The sequence below is a fragment of the Oryctolagus cuniculus genome, chromosome 16 (assembly GCF_051225735.1).
Source record: "Oryctolagus cuniculus isolate XC-2025 breed Fujian yellow rabbit chromosome 16, ASM5122573v1, whole genome shotgun sequence".
Lineage (NCBI taxonomy): Eukaryota > Metazoa > Chordata > Mammalia > Lagomorpha > Leporidae > Oryctolagus > Oryctolagus cuniculus.
This window is the reverse complement of record NC_142882.1, coordinates 6930731-6952943: the sequence shown is the minus strand read 5'-3', so window position 1 is coordinate 6952943 and position 22213 is coordinate 6930731. Positions and strand designations below refer to the sequence as shown.

The following is a 22213-nucleotide window of genomic DNA, read 5'->3' as shown; positions in this document are numbered from 1 at the left end:
ACCATAAAACATTCAGAAGTCCTATTATTTCCATTCAGGAAATCTTGCAGTTTATTGTTTTATTTAACAGTATTAAGTGACTTTGTATATTTGATTTTAATGTTTTTTGTGAATATTGAATGTTTTGGGTGTTATTTTAATTTTTCATGATACTGAAGTTTCAACAAAAAATGTTCTGGAAGAAAGAGATTCATGCTGTAATGGTGAATAGGCCCATTATAGCTTTTCATATGTGTAAGTCGGTTTTATGTTAAAACTGGTAGCCTAACAAACTGCTGCTATTTCCTACCAATATGCATGTATTAATATTGTAGTTTGAAGGTTATAAATATTATGTAAAATTTAAAAAAACTCTTTATTCTTGATCAATCTTCTAGGGTTTAAGCAATTTTGCTTCTTTACTAGAATCAATATTAGCTTTGATATTTACCATTTTTATCTTCTAGTTTCTTTGTATTTAATGTACTATTATTTATACCTTGTAATGATTCAAATGTAGAATTTCAGTTTTTTCTCAGTGAAATCTATAGACAAAATTGTATATGGGTTTATAGAATCTGGGATTGTACATCTGTCTGAGGGAATTTTAGCAACATCTCCACAAAATTCGATGATGTTTTTCTATTTGAGACATCAAAAATTCCTATTGAAGACCAGTTTTTTTTAACATTTGGGTTATTGTAAAGAACATTTCTTAAAATAAAAGCACGTGGAGACTGAAGTTGGTAAATGCAGCATTGTCTATCTGTCCACATGGAAGGCACACATGAACTTAACTTATACCCAGTGTGCATGGACAGCACTGACTCCAACTGTCTCTACACTGGACAATCTTGTTGAGCTCAATACATTTCAAGACAAAAGAATACAGCACTGTAAGTACATTGTAAAATTAATGTCTTCTAAAATATAAAAAGAAAAAAAAAAGAAAATCCACAACACAAAGGTGGTTCTAGCATGTCACCATTTACCATTACCAATCTCAGAATTTCCAATGGGTTATGCTGGTATGCAAAGTCTACAATACTGGTTTTCTGTTAACTGTCTGCATCATGTCTCACCCCAACAGCAGTACATTTTCCATGTTCCAGTCACGCTGAATCTTTTTTACTCTGAATAAAATACAACTTGGTAGTTTGCTACTTTTGCCATTTATAAATATTCTAACAAGAATTTGTTCTATGATTCTGCATCTAACCTAAGGATATTACAGAAAAAATACATTAACACCCTCTAAAAATGTAGACCTGGCTCATTTAATATGAACTCTAAAAATGTAGAGCTGGTTTATTTGACACAAACTCTTTTTTTTTTGACAGGCAGAGGTAGACAGTGAGAGAGACAGAGAGAAAGGTCTTCCTTCCATTGGTTCACCCTCCAAATGGCCACTATGGCCGGTGCACTGCACTGATCCAAAGCCAGGAGCCAGGGGCTTCCTCCTGGTCTCTCATGTGGGTGCGGGGCCCAAGGACTTGGGCCATCCTCCACTGCCTTCCCAGGCCACAGCAGAGAGCTGGACTGGAATAGGAGCAACCAGGACAGAATCTGGTGCCCCAACTGGGACTAGAACCAAGGGTACCAGTGCTGCAGACAGAGGATTAGCCTAGTGAGCCATGGCAACAGCCCTTGACACAAACTCTCAAAACAATGAGATTTACCCTACCTCATGCTTTACCCAAAATTTAACTCATGTTGATTCAACAGCCTGAATGAAAATTCAAACATTTTTAATAATTCTTAGAAGAAAAAAAGTGTAGTTCCTCATGGCTCTGGATAAAATAATCTATCCTTGATACAATAGGAAAAGCACAAGAAACCACAGAAGAAAAGGTGAATAGGGTTTGACCAAAATTAAAAAGATTTATACAAGAAAGGACAGAATCAAGAAAGAGCAAAGACTCAATAGAAAATGGAAGAATATGGCTGAAATCCTCCAGGTAAGTGTCTAGTATCAAACATATTCTTAAAAGCAGAAAGGAACAACAAAAATACAAACATAATCAACATAATGGGGATACAAATTGAATAGACATTTTTGCACAAATAAAAATGAGACCAAAAAGCATTACAAAGGATGCTCATCAGAGCCGGTGCTGTATCGCAGTGGGTTAAAGCCCTGGTCAACAGCATCAGCAGCCCATATGGGCAGTAGTTCAAATCCTGGGTGCTCTACTTATGATCCAGCTGTCTTCTGTGGCCTGGGAAAGCAGTGCAAGATGGCCCAAGTCCTTGGTCCCCTAGACAAGCATGGAAGACCAGGAGAAGACTCCTGGATCCTGGTTTTGCATCAGCCCAGCTCCAGCTGTTGCAGCCATGTGGGGAGTGAACCAGCAGATGGAAGAACTCTCCCTTCCCCTCCCCCTCCCCCTCCCTCTCCTTCTTCTCTCTGTAACTCTTTCAAATAAAGCTTTTTTACAAAAGAATTCATACATAATCAAACCATTCCACTCCTAGGAGTAAAATCAACATAACTGAAAATACACAAACAACTCCTTGTACATCAGTGTTCACAGTTGTCTATTCCAAACAGTCAAAGTTCATAACAAATCATGTTCTATCTCTGAAATAAAATTCAGTGAATTAGGGGCCAGTGCTGTGGTGTAGCAGGTAAAGCTGCCACTTGCAGCACCAGCATTTCATATGGGTACCAGTTCAGTTCCCAGATGCTCCACTTCCAATCTAGCTCCCTGCAAAGGTGCTTGGGAATGCATCACAGGACTGACGAAGTCCTTGGGCCCCTGAACCCACTTGAGAGACCTGGAAGAGGCTCCTGGCTTCAGATTGGGCCAACTCCAGCCACTGTAGCCATTTGGAGTGAACCAATGAATATAAGCTCTCTCTCTGTAGTGCTCCAACTCTGCCTTTCAAATAAAAAACTAAATCTTTTAAAAATTCAATGAATCAATTCAAAGAAATAATAGTTTGTCATGAACAGAATGAATACCTACTATAATTTGGATGATGCTTGGAAACACTATGCTAAGTGAAAAAAGGCCACCAAACCAGTCTGCACAGTGCAGGATTTCATCTGTATGGAATGCTCAGCATTGTCAAATCCAGAAACACGAAGCAGAGGGTGGTTGTCTGATTGTGAGGAGCAGGAATTGAGTGACCACTGAATAAAGAAGTTGATTTTGCGTGATGACAGTATTTTAGAACTTGACAAAAATGATGGTTGCACAAAACAGTGAATGCCACGCATGCCATTAGTTCACTCTAAAATGGTTACTCTTTTGTTGTATTAATTTCACCTCAAAAGTAAAAACCAATTTTTAAAGTCTGGAATTTGGCCGGCGCTGTGGCTCAATAGGCTAATCCTCCACCTTGCGGCGCCGGCACACCGGGTTCTAGTCCCGGTTGGGGCGCCGGATTCTGTCCCGGTTGCCCCTCTTCCAGGCCAGCTCTCTGCGCTCTCTGCTGTGGCCAGGGAGTGCAGGTGAGGATGGCCCAGGTGCTTGGGCCCTGCACCCCATGGGAGACCAGGAAAAGCACCTGGATCCTGGCTCCTGCCATCGGATCAGCGCGGTGCGCCGGCTGCAGCGGTGGCCATTGGAGGGTGAACCAACGGCAAAGGAAGACCTTTCTCTCTCTGTCTCTCTCTCTCACTGTCCACTCTGCCTGTCAAAAAATAAATAAAATTAAAAAAATTAAAATAAAGTCTGGAATTGACAACAGAAAACCTAAAGCCAAAATACATAAAAAACAATAAACAAATGGAATACAAGTTTGTATACTCTGCTACATATAAAAAATTGATGTGCAATTATTACAGCATTTCAAATTTGAAAGTGATACATAATTAAGGGGTTTGTGACAATGTTGTAAACACATGAAACATGATTTAACATGACCAATTACAGTACTGAAAAAATTCCAACTTTTTTTTTGACAGGCAGAGTGGACAGTGAGAGAGAAAGAGAGAAAAGTCTTCCTTTTCCATTGGTTCACCCCCCAATGGCCACTATGGCCAGTGCACTGCGGCCGGTACACCACACTGATCTGAAGCCAGGAGCCAGGTGCTTCTCCTGGTCTCCCATGTGGGTGCAGGGCCCAACCACTTGTGCCATTCTCCACTGTACTGCTGGGCCACAGCAGAGAGCTGGACTGAAAGAAGAGTGACTGAGACAGAATCTGGTGCCCCAACTGGGACTAGAACCCAGTGTGCCAGCACTGCAGGTGGAGGATTATCCTATTGAGCTGCGGTGCTGGCCAGTCCCAACTAGATTATAAATCTTTTTATTATAAACTCTGAAGGAGGAAAAATGAAACAGGAAACAATCTTGTAAATTCATTTTATTAAAATATGAATATTTAAGTGTCTACCAGTTGACAAGGAAAATATAGAAACTAGTAGAAATGAAGTTTCAAGAGTCTTTACCTGAGATGGAGTTTGTGTTTGTGAGCATAAAGTCTGACTGAGAACATTATACACAGCATTATTTTTAAAAAAGAGAGATAAATTGGGGTAAGTGTTCTGGAATGGTGGCAAATTGCCACCTACAATGCCAGCATCCCAAATAGGCACCAGTTAATGGCCCTGTTGCTTCACTTCTGATCCAGCTCCCTGCCAAAGACATGGGGAAAGCAGCAATAGTTGGCTTAAGATGTTTGGGCCCCTGAAACCCATAGGGCAGACTCAGATGAAGCTCCTGGCTTTGGCCTGAGTCACTGCAGTCATATGGGGAGTGAATCACTGAGGGAAGGTCTCTCTCTCCGCCTTCTCTAACTCTGCCTTTCAGTATGTGTGTCTGTGTGTGTGTGCGTGTGTGTGTGTGTGTGTGTGTGTGTATATATATATATATATAATAAGCAAACCTTTTTTAACAGAGAAGTGGATGCTGTTCATAAGGAGGTTAAGCTGAATCAATTACTTTATAACATGGAATGCAAAATCAGAGTTTTATCAATTTTGGTCTAAATATGTGAACTAATGAACTAATGAACTAATCTTTAAACAGCTATTTCCCTTGGAATCTACTGTATCCTTTAATCCTTTTAAAGAGTTCTTCTCAGGTCTGAAGAGAATAATGTAGCACTTGGGGACAAAGATGCAGCCCAAGAGCCCTGCACTGGAGGCCAAGATGGAGAAGACCTCCATGGCCACCATGATCTTCCCTTTAGTGCTGTGGTAGACAGGCAGGAAGGTCACCCAGACACTGATGAACACCAGCATGCTGAATGTCAGGAATTTGGCTTCATTGAACATGTCAGGTAGATTCCTGGCTAGGAAAGCCACAGTGAAGCTTGCCAGGGCCAAGGAACCCAGGTAACCCAGGACACAGTAGAAGGAAATGACTGAGACCTTCTTGCACACCAGGATGATGTGGTCATGCTTAGAGTGTGCATCTGTGTCAATAAATGGAGGAGAGGTCCCCAACCAGATGGCACAAAGAACAAGTTGGATCAGGGAGCAGATGGGAATAATGAAGTTAGGTACTCCTGATATCAGCCAGTGTCTCATCTTTCTCCCAGGGGCAGTGACCTTGAAGGCCAGAACCACAGTGATAGTTTTGACCAGGATGGTGGAAACAGCCACAGTGAACACCACTCCAAACGTGATCTGCTGGAGGACACAGGTGGCTGTACTGGGACGACCAATGAACAATAAGGAACAGAGGAAGCAAAAGATGAGGGCAATGAGCAGGATGTAGCTGAGACAACGATTGTTGGCCTTGACTATGGGAGTGTCTCGGTGCTTCACAAAGACCCCAAGAACCACAGCAGTGAGGACAGAGAAGCACAGAGCTGTGCAGACCAGGGTCATTCCTAAGGGGTCATCATAAGCCAGGAAGGCCACAGCTTTGTGCAGGCAACGGTCTCGCTCTGTGTTGGCATACTGCTGCTCTGGACACTTCATGCATTGATCCATATCTGCTAAGACAGGAAAAATGCACCAGCCCAGCTTCAGCAGTGCTTAGTGTTATGTTCCCCGACTTCCAAAAGCACACCGAATAAGCTGTGGGAAGCATGTATCAGAATAATGTATAGGGAAGGATTCCTGATTAATATCACTCATCTAAATTATGGCTAGGACACAACACTATTATTTCTTCTTTATATTCATGAGATCTTATTTTTTCCCACAACAACAACAAAAGACCTACTGTCTCAGGACACTTTGTTGTAATCATCAAATGCCCTCTCTTTTTATTTATTTTTGGACAGAATTAGTGAAAGAGAGACAGAGAGAAAGGTCATCCTTCTGTTGGTTCACTCCCCAAATGGCCACTATGGTCAGCACACTGCGCCGATCCAAAGACAGGGGCCAGGGGCTTCCTCCTGGTTTCCCATGCAGATGCAGGGCCCAAGCACTTGGACCATCCTCCACTTCCTTCCCAGGCCACAGCAGAGAGCTGGACTGGAAGAGGAGCCACCAGGACAGAATCTGGCACCCCAACAGGGACTAGAACCCAGGGTACTGGTGCCACAGGTGGAGGATTAGCCTAGTGAGCTATGGCACTGGCCCCAAATGCCCTATCTTATCCTGCTTAATTTATGACAGCATAAATCAATTCTCATGTTTCTGGAGACTCAATCATTCAAGACCAAGGATCCTGCTGCAGTGTCCAGTGTAGGGTATCTTACAGATGACACCTTCTTGCTGTGTCCTCACAGCATACCACATCCTTGCATATAAATGCACTAAATCCTTCAATGAGGCTGGAACCTGTGACTTAGGACACCACTGAAGAAGACCCTGCAATGTACCATCTACTTCAAGGAAAAGTTTCAAAATTTGAAATACCTACCTATCTCATTTATTTATATCTCTAAAAGCAATTTCTTGGCTTCATTTTTTCAAAACTGATGCCCCTTATTGAGATACTATCGGGAACATGACAATTTACAAAATATCAAGGACAGCCAGTGCTGTGGTGCAGTGGGTTAATGCCCTGGCCTGAAGTGCTGGTATCCCATATGTGCACTGGTTCGAAATCCGGCTGTTCCACTTCCAATCCAACTCTCTGCTATGTCGTGGGTAAGCAGAAGATGGCCCAAGTCCTTGGGCCCTTTCTCCCACATGGGAGACCCTGAAGAATCTCCTGGCTCTTTTTCTTCTTCCAATCAGCACAGCTCTGGCCATTGTGGTCAATTGGGGAGTGAACCATCAGATGGCAGATCTCTCTCTCTCTCTCTCTCTCTCTCTCTCTCTCTCTGCCTCTCCTCTCTCTGTGTAACTCTGACTTGCAAATAAATAAATCTTTATAAAAATAAATAAAAACAGAGTATCAAGGACAGAGAGGACTAACAGTAGCTGATACCAGGTGGAGTACGTCCTCTCATCCTGTAATGAGTTATAATTTCCATTACAGAATATCTTGCAATGTAGATTGCAAATCATTGAATCAGGAGCTCATCTTTGGTAGTCCCCAAATCTTTCCAATATTGAGCCTCTCCAACTATGAGCGTACTGTGTCCACCTATGTCAGTCTTTTATTTTTCTCAATTATGTTCTGTAAATTTATGGTCAAGACTCTTACCTTTACTTCTAGCTATTTTTACTTGTAAGGTGTTATAAACGCTCAAATTTTTCATTTTCAAATGCTTTGTGGCTGGTATATAAAAATAAAGTAAATTTTTGGATGTTATCCTTATACTCAGTCACTGCTATAGTCAAATACTAAGCTTATTCATGTGGATTTTATATTTGTATAAAATATAATCTGAACATCATTTTATTTCTTCTTTTCCAATTCTTTTCTCTTTTGAAAATATTTACTAGACAGGATATGCAGCCTAATACTTAGTCAGATGTGATTGTGTTGAATGTTCTTATTTTATTCTTTCAACACTGCCCCAAAACTATGGTGTGATTATGCAAATACTCTTTATGAAGAAAATTATGGCCTACTCATAATTTGGGAAGAATTGCTTTTTGTTATTTCTATAACATGCACGGATGTTGATTTTATTATTTTTTGCCATTATTGGGGTTTTTATTTCTTCCTTTGAGGTACTAGTGTATTGTTTTATATTGGGCACCAGTTCTAGTCCCGGCTGATCCACTTCCAATCCAGCTCTCTGCTGTGGCCTGGGAAAGCAGTACAAGTTGGCCCAAGTCCTTGGGCCCCTACATCCACGTGGGAGACCCAGAAGAAGCTCTTGGCTCTTGGCTTTGGATCAGCAGAGCTCCAGCCATTGTGGCCAACCAGGGAGTAAACTGCAGATGGAATACCTCTCACTTTCTTTCTCCCCTCTCCCCTCTCCCCTCCCCCTCCTCCTCCCCTCCTCTTACCCTCTCTCTTCTCTTCCCTATCCCCCTCCCCTTTTCCCTCCCCCGTCTCTCTCCTTCTCTCTCTGTGTAACTCTGACTTCCAAAAAATAAATAAATCTTTTTAAAAAAGGAAGTAAATGGCTATAGATTTCCTCTTTTGGGGGTGGCGCCATGGTGCAGTAGGTTAATCCTCCAACTGTGCTGCCTGCATCCCATATGGGCACCAGTTCTAGTCTCAGCTGCTCCTCTTCCAATCCAGGTATCTGATATGGGCTGGGAAAGCAGTAGAAGATGGACCAACTCCTTGGTCCCCTGCACCCATGTGAGAGACCAGGAAGAAGCACCTGGCTCCTGGCTCAAGATTAGTGCAGCTCCGGCCATTGCAGCCATTTGGTGAGTGAATTAATTGAAGGAAGACCTTTCTCTCTCTCTCTCTCTCTCACAATGTCTGTAACTCTACCTCTGAAATAAATAAATAAAAATCTTTAAAAAAATTCCTCTTTTTGAAATGACTTTGTAATACTGAGGAGCCAAAGTTAGGCCATTTTCAAAGAATTCCCTGAATTTTCCTTTTCTCTGAACAGACTTAGTAAATAACTGTTCTTTTATGAAGATTTGATAAATCCCCCTCAAAAGAAGCTGTTGGAGATAATAAAAATGTATGGGGACTTCTTAAAAATTCCTCACTTAATGTTATTTGTGCTTTGAGGATGGTTCTGACAAATCCTACTGACAGGAGAATTTGAGAACTACACCAGAGGTTTCAAAAGTATTAACAAGAATCATTTATAATATATCTTCACTATGTTAACTTTTTTGGGAAATCTATATTGATGACCTATTTTCAGTCTTAGTATCTCTTATTTCCTGCATTGTTCCTGCTTCTTCTTGATCAATTTTATTTGTTTTATACAAGAATCAACTTGCTTATCCTGTTTTTGTTTGGATTTTATTTTCCTATATTTATCATTTCTTATGTTCTCTTTTGTGTTTAATTTAGTGTTCTTTTTCCGGTACTCAATAAATTCTTAGAAATGATAAGTTCAGATTTTAATATACATTATACATTAATATATAAAATCTAGAATTATAAATTTCTTTGGAATTATAAATTTCACTCTAACTGGACACAAGATTTAATAAACAGTGTTTCTAAATGGAAATATACATCTATCTTCTTTATTCTATAACCCATGAGTAGTTTAGTGGTGTATTTATATTTCCAAGGCTATCGGAATTCAAGCTGGTGGATGATGCAATCTCCATCATTGCACATGGAACACATAGGAACTTGTGCCCAATGTGTACACACAAAATGCCTTTACCCAAGTCAGTGATATGCAGACCATAACAGTAATCTCCTACATTTCTAATAAACTGAGTTAAAGCTACATCATTGTAATATTAAACAACATAGCAATCACAAAATCAATCTTAGAAAATCCCCACTCTATATAAGTGACTTCATGTTCTGAGCATGTGTAAGGAAGGGTAGGCTAAGCTATGATGTTTAGGTTGGGTGTAATAAATGGATTTTCAACTTTAAAAAAGAAATGATTTCAGTATAACACCATTAAATACTGTAAGTCTGAAGCATTCCAAAGTGATAATTATGGAAAATCCAATATACAAATATTCAGTCCATTTCCCATTTCATCTCCCAACCCCATCCACATATTCTCTGTGCTTTACCAATGAAGCCTTTTTCTTAGGTTCTCTGCATGTTGTGTGAACCGGCAATTCCCCAAATTCAGCCACTTCTAATAATTCTACCAAGAATTTACTCCCCAGTTAATTCACAATATTAATACTAACATCTGTTGGATGAGATCCACAACATCACCTCAAAGAATGCAGATACCACCACGTAATACGTCCTACAGACAACTGCATTGTGCATACTTTCATTGCAGTCAATACTACTACTATGATTGCATATCTCTATATTTTTTTCTTACCTGCGAACTAGAAAAGAGCATGAAATACAATCTCCTCACTCAGAATATGGTATATCATAAACATGTTTTACACATCAGTAATACATACCAGTAAATCAAGCACAACATTTATAAGTACCTGCTCCACTGAAAAACAGTGTCAGGTCCTGGGAAAATAAGGACTTGTAGTATCTATGTCTTCAATGTGATCTAAACGTCATTTCACAGAAAATGAAAAGTAGATACATATGATACCTGTGTTCACTCCATGATGGAGATGGAACTTAGGTGACTGAGTGGTTGTCGCTCCCCCTCTTCGTGGAGGAACGACACAGGACCCTGCGCTGTTCTTTTCGTCTGCTCGGCCCTCCCCGGGTTTGCTGCTGGTTCTTCCCGGGTTGGCTACTATCCCTTCCACCTCCGTGGAAGAGCAGTTCCCCCTGGCCACATTCCCCACTTCCGCAGGGGAGCGGCACACCGCCGGCCGACTTTCTCGGGGGCTGCACAGGTGTTCCTTCAGCTAGATGTTCCCCTTAGATGTTCCTGGTGCATGCCGTCTCTCTCCTCCTTTATAGTCCTCCTCTGCCAATCCCAACTCGGCTGCCCACACGCCGAGTACGCTGCTCTCCTCCAATCAGGAGCAAGTCCTACAGTTTATTGGTTGAACTGGAGGCAGCTGTGCAGAAGCTGTTTACTTCTCTCCCAGCGCCATATTGTGGGAGAGCAGATGCATAGAATAAGTCTTAATTCCAGTAACTCAGTCTAGTCCGGATTGCTCCCCACAGATCCCCCTTTCTTTTTATTTTTGGCGTTGATACGCGCCTGTCTTCGGTGCCCCGCGGCACACACTCTGCTCTGCTTGCTAGAGTTGCCACAGGTTCTTACAAGTCCTATCAATCAGGCAAACCGAATCCGGGTCCTCTCTTCGCCATATTGTGAGGAGGTTTTTAGGCACTGATGCGTGCCTGTGTTCAGTGACCTGCGGCTCACACTCTGGTCGAGCCGCCTGCTGGCGCTTACCGCCTTAATCAGGCAGACCGAATCCAAGCCTCCTAATTGTTGTATTGTGGGGAGGCCTTACTGATGTTAATTCGTGCCTGTCTTCGGTGACCTGCGGCGCATAAGCTGCTAGCCGCCGCAGGTGCTCATCGCCTCACTTAATCAGGCAGACCGAATCCAAGCTCTCTCATTGCCATGTTGAGGGGAGGCCTTTCTATTTCTCTATTTCTCTATCTCCGGGCATTCCTATTTCTCCCATTTTACTTCTATCTTCCAGCATTCCTATTTCTCTCACTTTGCTTCTAAACTTCTATTTCTCTTATCCCTGCAGCTTCCCGGCGCCTCACCCTGCTGGCAGCTTCCCGGCTCTGCGCCGCTTCAGCCAGCGCCTCTCTCATCTGCGCGGCTCGGCTTTGCGCGCACACTCCGCGGTCTCACACTTAACCCTTTCGCGTCTGAACCACGGCCTCGCGCCAGCCCCGCATTCCCTATGTACTTGAGCCCCGCACGCTCTGTCTGCGCGCGGCAGCCTCCGCGAGTCACACAGCGTAGCTTACGTGTCCGCCACTAGCATTCAATTTAAGTTCCCCGGGCTAGCCTGGCGAATTCAACCCAGCTCACGTTTCCGCCCCACGATTTGGCTTCCCGTCCTTTGCTCCCCGGGCTAATCAGACGGATCCCAACCAGGCTTACGTTTCAGCTTCTGGTTTTAACTTTTCGCCCCCTATTCCCAGGCTAACTTGAGAATCCCAAAGTGGCTTTCGTATCCGCCTCGGCCTGCCCCCCGCGGCTTCAATTTCCCTAACATTTTTCTCTACCCGGTATGTTTCCCTAAGCTTTCTTCCAACAATACTCCTCCCTCATTTCTCCCGGCCTCTCCCCACAGTCCGCATCCGAGTCTGTTTGTTCTAGCTTTCACTTTCGCTTTCGACCTTAGAGATTTCTCCCAGCTTCCCCCCGTAGTCCGTATCCGAATCTATGCCTAGGCTTTCAATAGCTTCTTCCGGCACCCTTTTCGTCCGGCTTTTCCCTAGGCTGTTTGCTAGTCTCTCTCTCCGGTATTTTCCCAGTTCTTCCCATTTCTTCCCTCCTAAGTTTCCTATCCGTGTCAGGTTTCCTATCCGAGTCACGGCACCATTATGTCGCTCCCCCTTTTCGTGGAGGAACGACACTAAACCCTGCCTAGGCTTCCTATCCGAGTCACGGCACCATTATGTCGCTCCCCCTCTTCGTGGAGGACCGACACAGGACCCTGCGCTGTTCTTTTCGTCTGCTCGGCCCTTCCCGGGTTTGCTGCTGGTTCTTCCCGGGTTGGCTACTATCCCTTCCACCTCCGTGGAAGAGCAGTTCCCCCTGGCCACATTCCCCACTTCCGCAGGGGAGCGGCACACCGCCGGCCGATTTTCTCGGGGGCTGCACAGGTGTTCCTTCAGCTAGATGTTCCCCTTAGATGTTCCTGGTGCATGCCGTCTCTCTCCTCCTTTATAGTCCTCCTCCGCCAATCCCAACTCGGCTGCCCACACGCCGAGTACGCTGCTCTCCTCCAATCAGGAGCAAGTCCTACAGTTTATTGGTTGAACTGGAGGCAGCTGTGCAGAAGCTGTTTACTTCTCTCCCAGCGCCATATTGTGGGAGAGCAGATACATAGAATAAGTCTTAATTCCAGTAACTCAGTCTAGTCTGGATTGCTCCCCACAAGTGGTGGTCAAGAGGAGTTTTATAAAGACACTAATGTCTGCTGTATGTGTAAAATAATGCCTGAAAACACATATGTCACTGAGTGAATGTTGAGAATACTGGTGAAGGCACACATGTCCCACATTTGAGTAACCAGGTTTGATTCCCAGATATGGCCCCTGTTCCAGTTTCCTGTCATTGAGGACCCTGGAAGGCAGGGGTGAAGACTGAAGTGGCAGGGTTCCTAACACACACATGAGAGCTCTGGACTCAGTTCTCAGCTCCTGATTCCAGCAATGGTCCAGCCCTGGCCACTGCAGACATTTTGGAACTGGACCAGAAGATAGGAGATTTGTTTATATCTGCCTGTCTTGTTCAAGGCCAATGCAGACTAACATAATAGGGTAAGTATTTATAATAATAATTTCATTATTAACTTAAAAGTGGAGATCCTTGTCTCTGCAGTTCTCCTCTAGGCCCTTTCCACTTCCTTGGATGGATGGGGGAGAATAAAGGAGAAATGAGGAATTTCTCCAAATAGGTACACTTACCTGTCTGATTGGAAATCTCATTCTCTGGGCACAGAGTGCAATCAAAACAACAGGCAGCCTTTCCCTCTCGAGGGGTCTTCCTGAATCCAGGGCTACAACTCGCAGTGCATATGGACTGGGGAGGCTGAGGACATTCAGATATGTGTTGGTCACTACTGAGGGTATCACCCATTCTTCTACCAACTAGGGTGTTTTACAATACTGAAATCAAAATAAACTTAACTTGCACATACATCTACATCCAATTTCATGGACTGAATGCCATGTTTATTGTATGCTGTGAAATGTATGAGAATTGAGAAATATGACTGAATAGCTGTGTTCCCTTCATATCCAACAGAAATACAGTAAGAAAAATCTCTTAGTTGGGAAAGTGAGTTGTTAAATGGCATAAATAGCCATTTACTGTGCTATGAGTAAACAGAAACCTCCACAACATGATTAATCATTTGGGGCTAGTGATGTAGCATAGTAGGTTAAGCCTTGGCCTGCAGTATCGGCATCCAATATGGGTGCCAGTTCACATCCCTGCTGCTCCTCTTCCCATCCAGCTCCTTGATAATGGCCTGGGAAAGAGGTGGATTTTAGCCCAAGTCCTTTGGCCCCTGCACCTACATGGGAAACCTGGAAGAAGCTCCTGGTTCCTGCCTTCAAATAGACCCAGCTCTGGCCATTGTGGCCATTTGGGGAGTGAAGCAGTGGATGGAAGACCTCCCTCTGTCTCTCCCTCTTTCTGTCTCTAACTCTGCTACTCAAATAAACAAATCTTTTTAAAAGATATTTTAAAATATCTTATTATTTTATTTACTTATCTTATTTATTTATTTGAAAGGCAGAGTTAGTGAGAGGCAGAGGCAGAGAAAGGTCTTCCATCCACTGGTTCACTCCCTAGATGGCCGCAATGGCCGGAGCTGTGCCGATCCAAAGACAGGAGCCAGGAGTGTCTTCCCAGTCTCCCACACAGGAGCAGGGGTCCAAGGACTTGGGACATCTTCTACTGCTTTCCCAGGCCATAACAGAGAGCTGGATCAGAAGTGGAGCAGCTGGGACTCGAACCAGCACCCATATGGGATGCTGGCACTATAGATGGCAGGTTTCACCACTATGCCACAGCACTGGCCCCAATAAATCTTTTTTTAAAGATTGGCTATTTATGAGTAGTGCAAAGAACTATTATTAGTTCCAACACACCTGTTCAATTTTTGTGGCCCACTCTATCAAATCTTCATATAAAGACAGGTGTTGACCATGTGGAGCATATGGAGAAAACTTCCCTACTTTCACCTTAATTCCTACACCATCTGGGAAATTCCAATAGTTGAGAATGTCATACTCTCCATTCAATTTGTGTTCCTGATTGAAATTCACTGTGTCACCAGCAGGATTGTTAAACTGGAGGTTCTTCAGAAAAGGGTGCAGCTAAAAGAGATGCATCATCTGATGATAAAGGGCATCCCAGGGTTCAGACACAAAGCCTAAATTACTGAAAGTCTCTTATCATCTGAAATGCATTGCTGAAGGTGTCAACGTATTACAGGCACACAAGGGAGTAACAGAAATGAAAGGCCATGGAAAACTAATCATAATGTGTCTAAAATATCAGTAAGAATCAACATAAAACTCCCAAACATGCACACCTACACAGTAAGGAGGCTGACTGCTCAGAAAAATCTCAGCTGTTGAGTCAAACCCACACCCTTTTCCTACTGAAGTATCCAGAACATCAGTCTGCAAAGTGAGGTTATCAGTGACTGAAGTTGCTGCTTAGTTACATTATATGATAAGGCTCAACATCTTCTATGAACTTAAAGAACTAATCCTCTTCCTGTTGGGAGAGAAGTATGGCTATCTTTTTAGAACTCTATGAAATACCTGAAATCAGCTCTCTGAAAAATTTTAAAAAGAACTTCAGAGGAAACCTCTAGATTTCTCCTATGGAAAGCAGTAGAAGGGCAGGCTGTTGAGGCCTTATATAAAACAAAGCATCAGCCCAGATTCACATTGCCTTTCTGCTTGCCCACTTGGCTCCATGCTCTTGACAATCTCTTAGACCCAAGTCTACATTTATGTCCTGGGCAATACATACAAGTCATATTCCCCAGTGCTTTTGGAGAAGGATTATAAATGATCTGGTTTGCTTAAAACATCTTGACAACAAGTGACAATATGTACCATCCAATGGCAGAGCCATTACCTGCCAAGGAGAAAACACCAGTCCTTTTCCATTTCTTCCTGGTGACATTTCTACTTGTTGAAGAATCATCTCATGTATGGCATGAGCCACAGCATACACAGCATTGTATATATTGTAACTCTCTTCTGTCATGGTCACATCAAAATGGTGCCAAGGCAACCATTCCAAGGATGCATTGGGTGGACAGTTCTCCAAAGCTTTACAGTCAAGTTTAGAAATCGAGCAATTAAAATATGTCAACCACAGGTCAGCAAGGAAAGGGTCCTCTGGGTATCTGGATGGATTGGGTGTTCGGATAAAATCTGTGAAACCAGGAATTTCACCATGGTGATGTGAGAAAATGAGTGCTCCATGGAATGAGTCAACTAGGAAATGTCTCCTCCCAATGGTGATATCCCATTGTGAGGTAGTGACCCACACTTTCCACATCATTATATGTTTCCACCTTCCAAAGGTCAGGCCTAAAAAGATTCATTGTCACCAAAAATAATAACAACATTTGCTGATGATTTCATGATCTGCCAGTGATACAATGAGGTTCTTGAGTAATACAGCAACACAGTAACAGGGATCATTTTCAAAAAGGCTATACAAACTCCATTCCTGTCCATCTCAGCTCTCAATTCTGAGAGAAATTGCATACCTTTCTCATCATCTGAGATGGCCAGCCCCACCCATGTCCAACCGAAATGAAGCATCAGAGACACCATGCCATGCACCAGAGTCATCTCCTTGGGAGCCATCTGATAGAGGGAAGGAAACTTGCCATTGTCACTCAGAATAGGATCAAAAGTGCCGAAAGTTAGCTAAAGGGAAAATAAAATATGAAGCAACATGAAGAACAGGCTTTCCAAAAATCATAATGTCAGTTCTGACAGGCATTAATCAAAAGCTGGTCAGAAGGGGCTGGCGCTGTGGTGCAGCGGGTTAATGCCCTGCCCTGAAGCGCCATCACATATGGGCACCGGTTTGAGACTTGGCTGCTCCACTTCCAATCCAGCTTTCTGCTATGGCCCAGAAAAGCAGCAGAAGATGGCCCAAGTCCTTGGGCCCCTGCACCCACATGGGAGATCCAGAAGAAGCTCCTGTCTCCTGGCTTCAGATCAGTGATGCTCTGGCCATTGCAGCCAACTGGGGATAAACCACAGGATGAAAGACTTCTCTCTCTCTCTCTCTCTCTCTCATTCCCTGCCTCTCCTCTCTCTGTTTAACTCTGACTTGCAAATAAATAAGTAAATATTTTTAAAAAGCTAGTCATAACTCTTTAATTAACACACAATTAATCTTATGTCTTTAAATTTAAATAAAAAGTGATCCCTATTAAATATAAGAGTGGGAATAAAAGAGGGAGGAGATGTACAATTTGGGAAATGCTCAATCGCACTTGCCCCAAATGGTAGAGTTAGAAACGTGCCAGGGAATTCTAATTCAATCCCATCAAGGTGGCATGTATCAGTGCCATCTCACCAAAGTGATCAGTTTCAGTCCATAATTGATCATAATGATAGGATCAAAAGTCAAAGGGATCACATAAACAAGACTAGTGTCTGCTAATACAAACTGATAAAATTAAAAAGAGAGAACGATCAAACATGGGAAGTGGGATACACAGCTGACTCAGAATGGTAGATGTCCTAAACAGCACTCTGGCCTCAGAGTCAGCTCTTAAGGCATTCGGATCCAGCTGAAAAGCCCATGAGAGTATTTTAGGCATGGAAAGCCAAGACACTCTGGAAAAAAAAAACAACACCTAAATGAAAGATCTCTGTGAGTGAGATCCCAGTGGAAAGAACAGGCCATCAAAGAAGGAGTTACCATTCTCTGAAGGGAGGAGAGAACTTCCACTTTGACTATGACCTTGTCTAAATAAGATCAGAGTCAGCAAACTCAAAAGGCTTCCGTAGGCTTGGCGACTCATGACAAGAGCCTAGGGTGATTACTGACACCACAACAAGAGTGTCAATTTGTTAAGTCAACAACAGGAGTCACTGTGCACTTACTACTCATGTTGGAGCTCTGTCCTTAATGTGTTGTACAATGTGAAGTAATGCAATAACTGATACTCAAACAGTACTTTACACTTTGCGTTTCTGTGTGCGTTCAAATTGTTGATATCTTTACTTAATGTATACTAAATTGATCTTCTGTATATAAAGAGAATTGAAAATGAATCTTGATGTGAATGGAATGTGATAGGGAGCGGGAGATGGGAGGGATGCAGGTGGGAGGGAAGTCATGGGCAGGGGGAAAGCCACTGTAATCCATAAGTTGTACTTTTGAAATTTATGTTTGTTAAATAAAAGTAAAAAAAAAAAAAGTTGGTCAGAGGAAAAAAAATCTATCATTTCTTTTTCTTTTTCTTTTTTTTTTTTTGGTGGGTGGGGACATACTGGTTTTTATTAAAATTTATAGCTGAACTAAAATTACCTGATCAAAATGCAATAGAATTCTTTCATTGGTAATAACTGGTTATATTGTATGATTTTTTTAATTTAAAGATTAACCATTATGTTCACAAATATTTTTTCAGATTCCATGGATACATTTTTTTTAACTTTCATTTAACAAATCATTTCTTTTTCTAGTCATCCTCACTCCTTTAGAACATTCTAGGGAAGAATTAACAATGTAATAGTTCCAGGAAAAAAAACTCTGTCTTCTCTCTCTCTCTCTCTCTCTCTCTCTCTCTTCCTGTATTTCAAAAAGAAAATGTGGTTTCTCCACCAGTTTTCTGAGTATTTGCCCTTTGAGATTATGTACTTTAACAGATGCTTAAATCCAGTCTCCTCCTCTCACCCTTCAAAGCACCAGAGATTGGCATCAGCCAAAAACAGCTCTCTCTCCTCATGACACCCCGCTCACCTGTGGAAACTTGTAGAGTCCCAGCAGTGTCCCAATTTGGGCAGAAGTTGCCCACGTTGTCCCTGTCAGTACTGCTGCAGACCTGCTCTCTCTTCCATAAGTGTAATTTGGGATGCTCTTAACCATCCCTGAGAGCCAAAGGAAGGGAGTATGTAAGATTCTTCGATTACTGTGTAGGACACTGAAGACATCATATCCCAGAGACACATTAGGTAGAAGATGTGGGCTCCTGTTGATCTCTTCAATGGCGAAGACCAAAGCCAGAACATGCTGATAGTTCTTAGACTCCAACCTGCATACAGGGCACAGGAGTCCTTAGGGAAAAGACTCCAATTATGACTGGCTTTAAATCCAATTCATTGATTGCTGCGGCCTGAAAGTTTGTAAGATTCTTTTCCAAATACATCATTTTTGAAAGTTTTCAGAATGGTGTTTGCTTTTAACTCCATCTTTGCTTTTATTTGGGCCATTTATATATTTTTTATATTCTAAGGTAAGTACATTAAGTGCCTGCAGGTTTAGAGGTATAATTCTATTTTTTTTACTTTAATAACCATTTAAATTAATGACTCTCAAATTTTTAAGAGCTCAGAAAATTAGTGAATATTATTCAGAACAATCATAAGGGGAGAATACAACTTTCCAAGGGGAAGAAAACAACAGCAACTATTTCTTTGTGCAACATTTTAAATATGTTCGCAATGCTTCCAGAAAATACAGACAAATCAGAATAGAACAGTAAATAAGCAAATAGAGTTTGATCTCTGTGTTTATACAAAAGTTTCATCCATCATTAAGGTAGCATTGAAAAATAAGAAATTATTCTAATAATAGTGAAAGTAAACTATCAGGAATGAAAAACTGAGGGAATAAACTTGTGTTTGATGAGATAATAATTTCTAGAGGCTCCAAATAGTTTATAATGAAGTTGTGTCCAGGAATTAACATATGGAGGCAACACAGGGTGATATGCAGACTTATGGATTGCAAAATAAACCCTGGCAAAAAGGCAGAAACACGAGGACACAGATAATTACTTTTTACTCTTCTTTAAAGTTCATGCTTGTTTCTACTGTAAAGGTCCCACACTCTACAAAATTTAAGCAGCAACTTCATAAGAATATTTCACAAAGTTCTTTAAAAGGGAAATAACAAGTTAAAATTAAGATAAAAAGAGCAAGAAATCAAATAATATATGAAGACATGAGGTATACGTATGATCAACCAATCTATACCTATCTATCCATAAAAATACGAACATTAACTATGAGAAACCATTTGTACATGGACAATCAGGAATAAATCCCTCTTTTAAAAGTAAACTAAGCTGCAGACAGAGAAAATCAGAGGACAAGCAGAGCAGGAGGTTCACTGTGGCTATGATGAGAGACAAATGCCCTCTCCAGCACCCGAGGAAACCCTGCCTTCTGCCCTGGCCAAGATTCATTTCATCAAATTTGACTCAGCCTCCCCTGAATTGTTTTCAAATCCCTCTTTTAAAAGTAAACATGAGGGGCTGAGACTATGGCATAACAGGTAAAGCAGCCGCTTGCAGTGCCAGCATCCCATACGGGTGCTGATCCAAATCCTGGTTGGTCCACTTCTGATCTGGCTTTCTGCTATGGCCTGGGATAACAGTGGAAGATGGCCCAAGTCCTTCAGCCCCTGCACACATGTGGGAGACCTGGAGGAAGCTCCAGGATCTTGGCTTCAGAGCAGACCAGCTCTGATCATTGCAGCCATTTGGGGAGTGAGCAAGCAGATGAAAGATCTCTTTATCCCTCTACCTCTGCCTCTCTGCAACTCTGCCTTTCAGATAAATAAAATCTTTTAAAAAGTAAAAGTGAAGTGGTGATTCTCTTCTGTATAGTTTTTGAAACAGGGTATTTCCCTGGGTCAGGGCCAGGGCCAGGGCCAGGGAGTTCTTAGACTATATTCCTCTAACTGCTTTACAATATAGATAACTCTGACTGGAAACAGTGATAATTATTCCAGATTAATTAACTTGACTTAATCATTCTCCACAGTGTGCATCACTTTTTACTCTCTAAAAATATAAAATTCTAATTTATCCATGTATAATAAAGTAAAACTAAATATAAATAGCAATGTACTCAGCTAGTTTCCATCTCATCAATTCATTACTTTTCAAAATATACTGTAGATCTCTTTATTATAATATATCTTCTATCAAACATCTTTCTACTGAAGCAGGTGTTTATCAAAGCAATAGGGACAATACTCGAGACACTCTTATCCCTAATTGGAGTGCCTCTGTTTCAGTTTGCTCTACTTCAGTATCTAGTTTCCTTCTAAGGCACAGGCTGGGAGGCAGTAAATGTTGGCTCAAACACTTGGGTTCCTGCCACCCATGCCCACGGGAGACCTGGATGGAATTTCTGGTTCCTTCATTTGGCCTGGCCCAGATCTCACTGTGTTGGCAATTTGGGGAGTGATCCAGCAGATGGGTGATCTCCTTCTCTGTCTCTCTGCTTCTCATATAAATACCTAATTACAGTGCTCCTAATTATAGTATCACAAACTAGGAATCCAATTAGGAAACTAAGAAGCACCCAAAAATTGGTGAGAAACTAAAATTATGCTAGCCCTACAAGGTAAAATAATAATAGGTATAAGATACACTTATGAAAATTTTTATATAAAATATTTACGGTATTTTGTAACACAAGGAAATGAGCTAGGAGGAGTCAAGGTCGAATGATCCCACTTTGTCATGTCTTCATATTTACATGACGAAATAGAAAGCATAAGATCAGGGCGATATGATGATTTTGTGGAACTGAGGCATTTACACTTAAGTAGGCCCCTTTCTCCAATAAAGACAAATGAAAATTTCATTTCACAAAAGTATTGAACTAAAAAGACAAATATATTAATTCTGCACATGGAAACATCCTCCCTGTCAAAAAATCCTTCTGTTTCCCTATCTGAATTATAAGGTAATGCATTCTCATGGGCCCATAAAGGCTTCTAGCTATTGGATAACTTGGTGTGAACAGGAGGACCTTGTGTAGCTTCAAATATATGCACTTCAGGCATGGATAGGGCATCCAGCACATGGGTCTGGAGAGAAACACTGGCCCAGGCACCTCGGGCCCCTGAGCTGGGGACAGAGAAAATCAGAGGACAATAAGAGCAGGAGGTTCACCGTGGCTATGATGAGAGACAAATGCCCTCTCCAGCACCCTAGGAAACCCTGCCTTCTGCCCTGGCCAAGATTCATTTCATCAAATTTGACTCAGCCTCCCCTGAATTGTTTTCATTTTACTATTTATTTTTATTAATATAAAGAGAACAGATTTAATATAGTTTATAGATAAAATTCTAATATGGTACTTCTCACTTCCTCCCTCCCTCCCTTCCTCTCCATCCCTGATGCTTGTCTTTTTTAATTTTTGTGATAACATTTTTAATTTATTGTACAGTACATGAGGTGTACATAACAGTTTCTATATGGACATTAGGAATTGTACACTTGATGGAAACAGTCTCAAGATGCTGTGGAAAGAACACTTCTCTGTTCCTCTTAGAAATGCACTCATGCAAGTAGACTGCATTGTCATCCTCAGGGGCTTGGTTTGACCTCTGGCAGTGGTGGAGGGTCTAGATGATAGGGTAAGGTGTAGAGTGATTGCTCACTCAGTCCCAAGCCCTACAAATGGGGAAAAACAAAGTATTCTGCCACCTCCTTTTAAAGGTGGAAACACAGTCTGCAGAGGGAGAGAGAGAATACATTATGGACAGGTGCTGAAGAGAA

The 22213-nt window shown here is 42.0% G+C and overlaps 1 pseudogene; it reads right to left on the bottom strand.

Moving 5' to 3' along the window:
* Positions 1 to 4927: 4927 nt before the first annotated feature.
* LOC149121439 (vomeronasal type-2 receptor 116-like) lies at positions 4928 to 18720 on the bottom strand (annotated as a pseudogene).
* Between the last annotated feature and the right edge of the window lie 3493 nt (positions 18721 to 22213).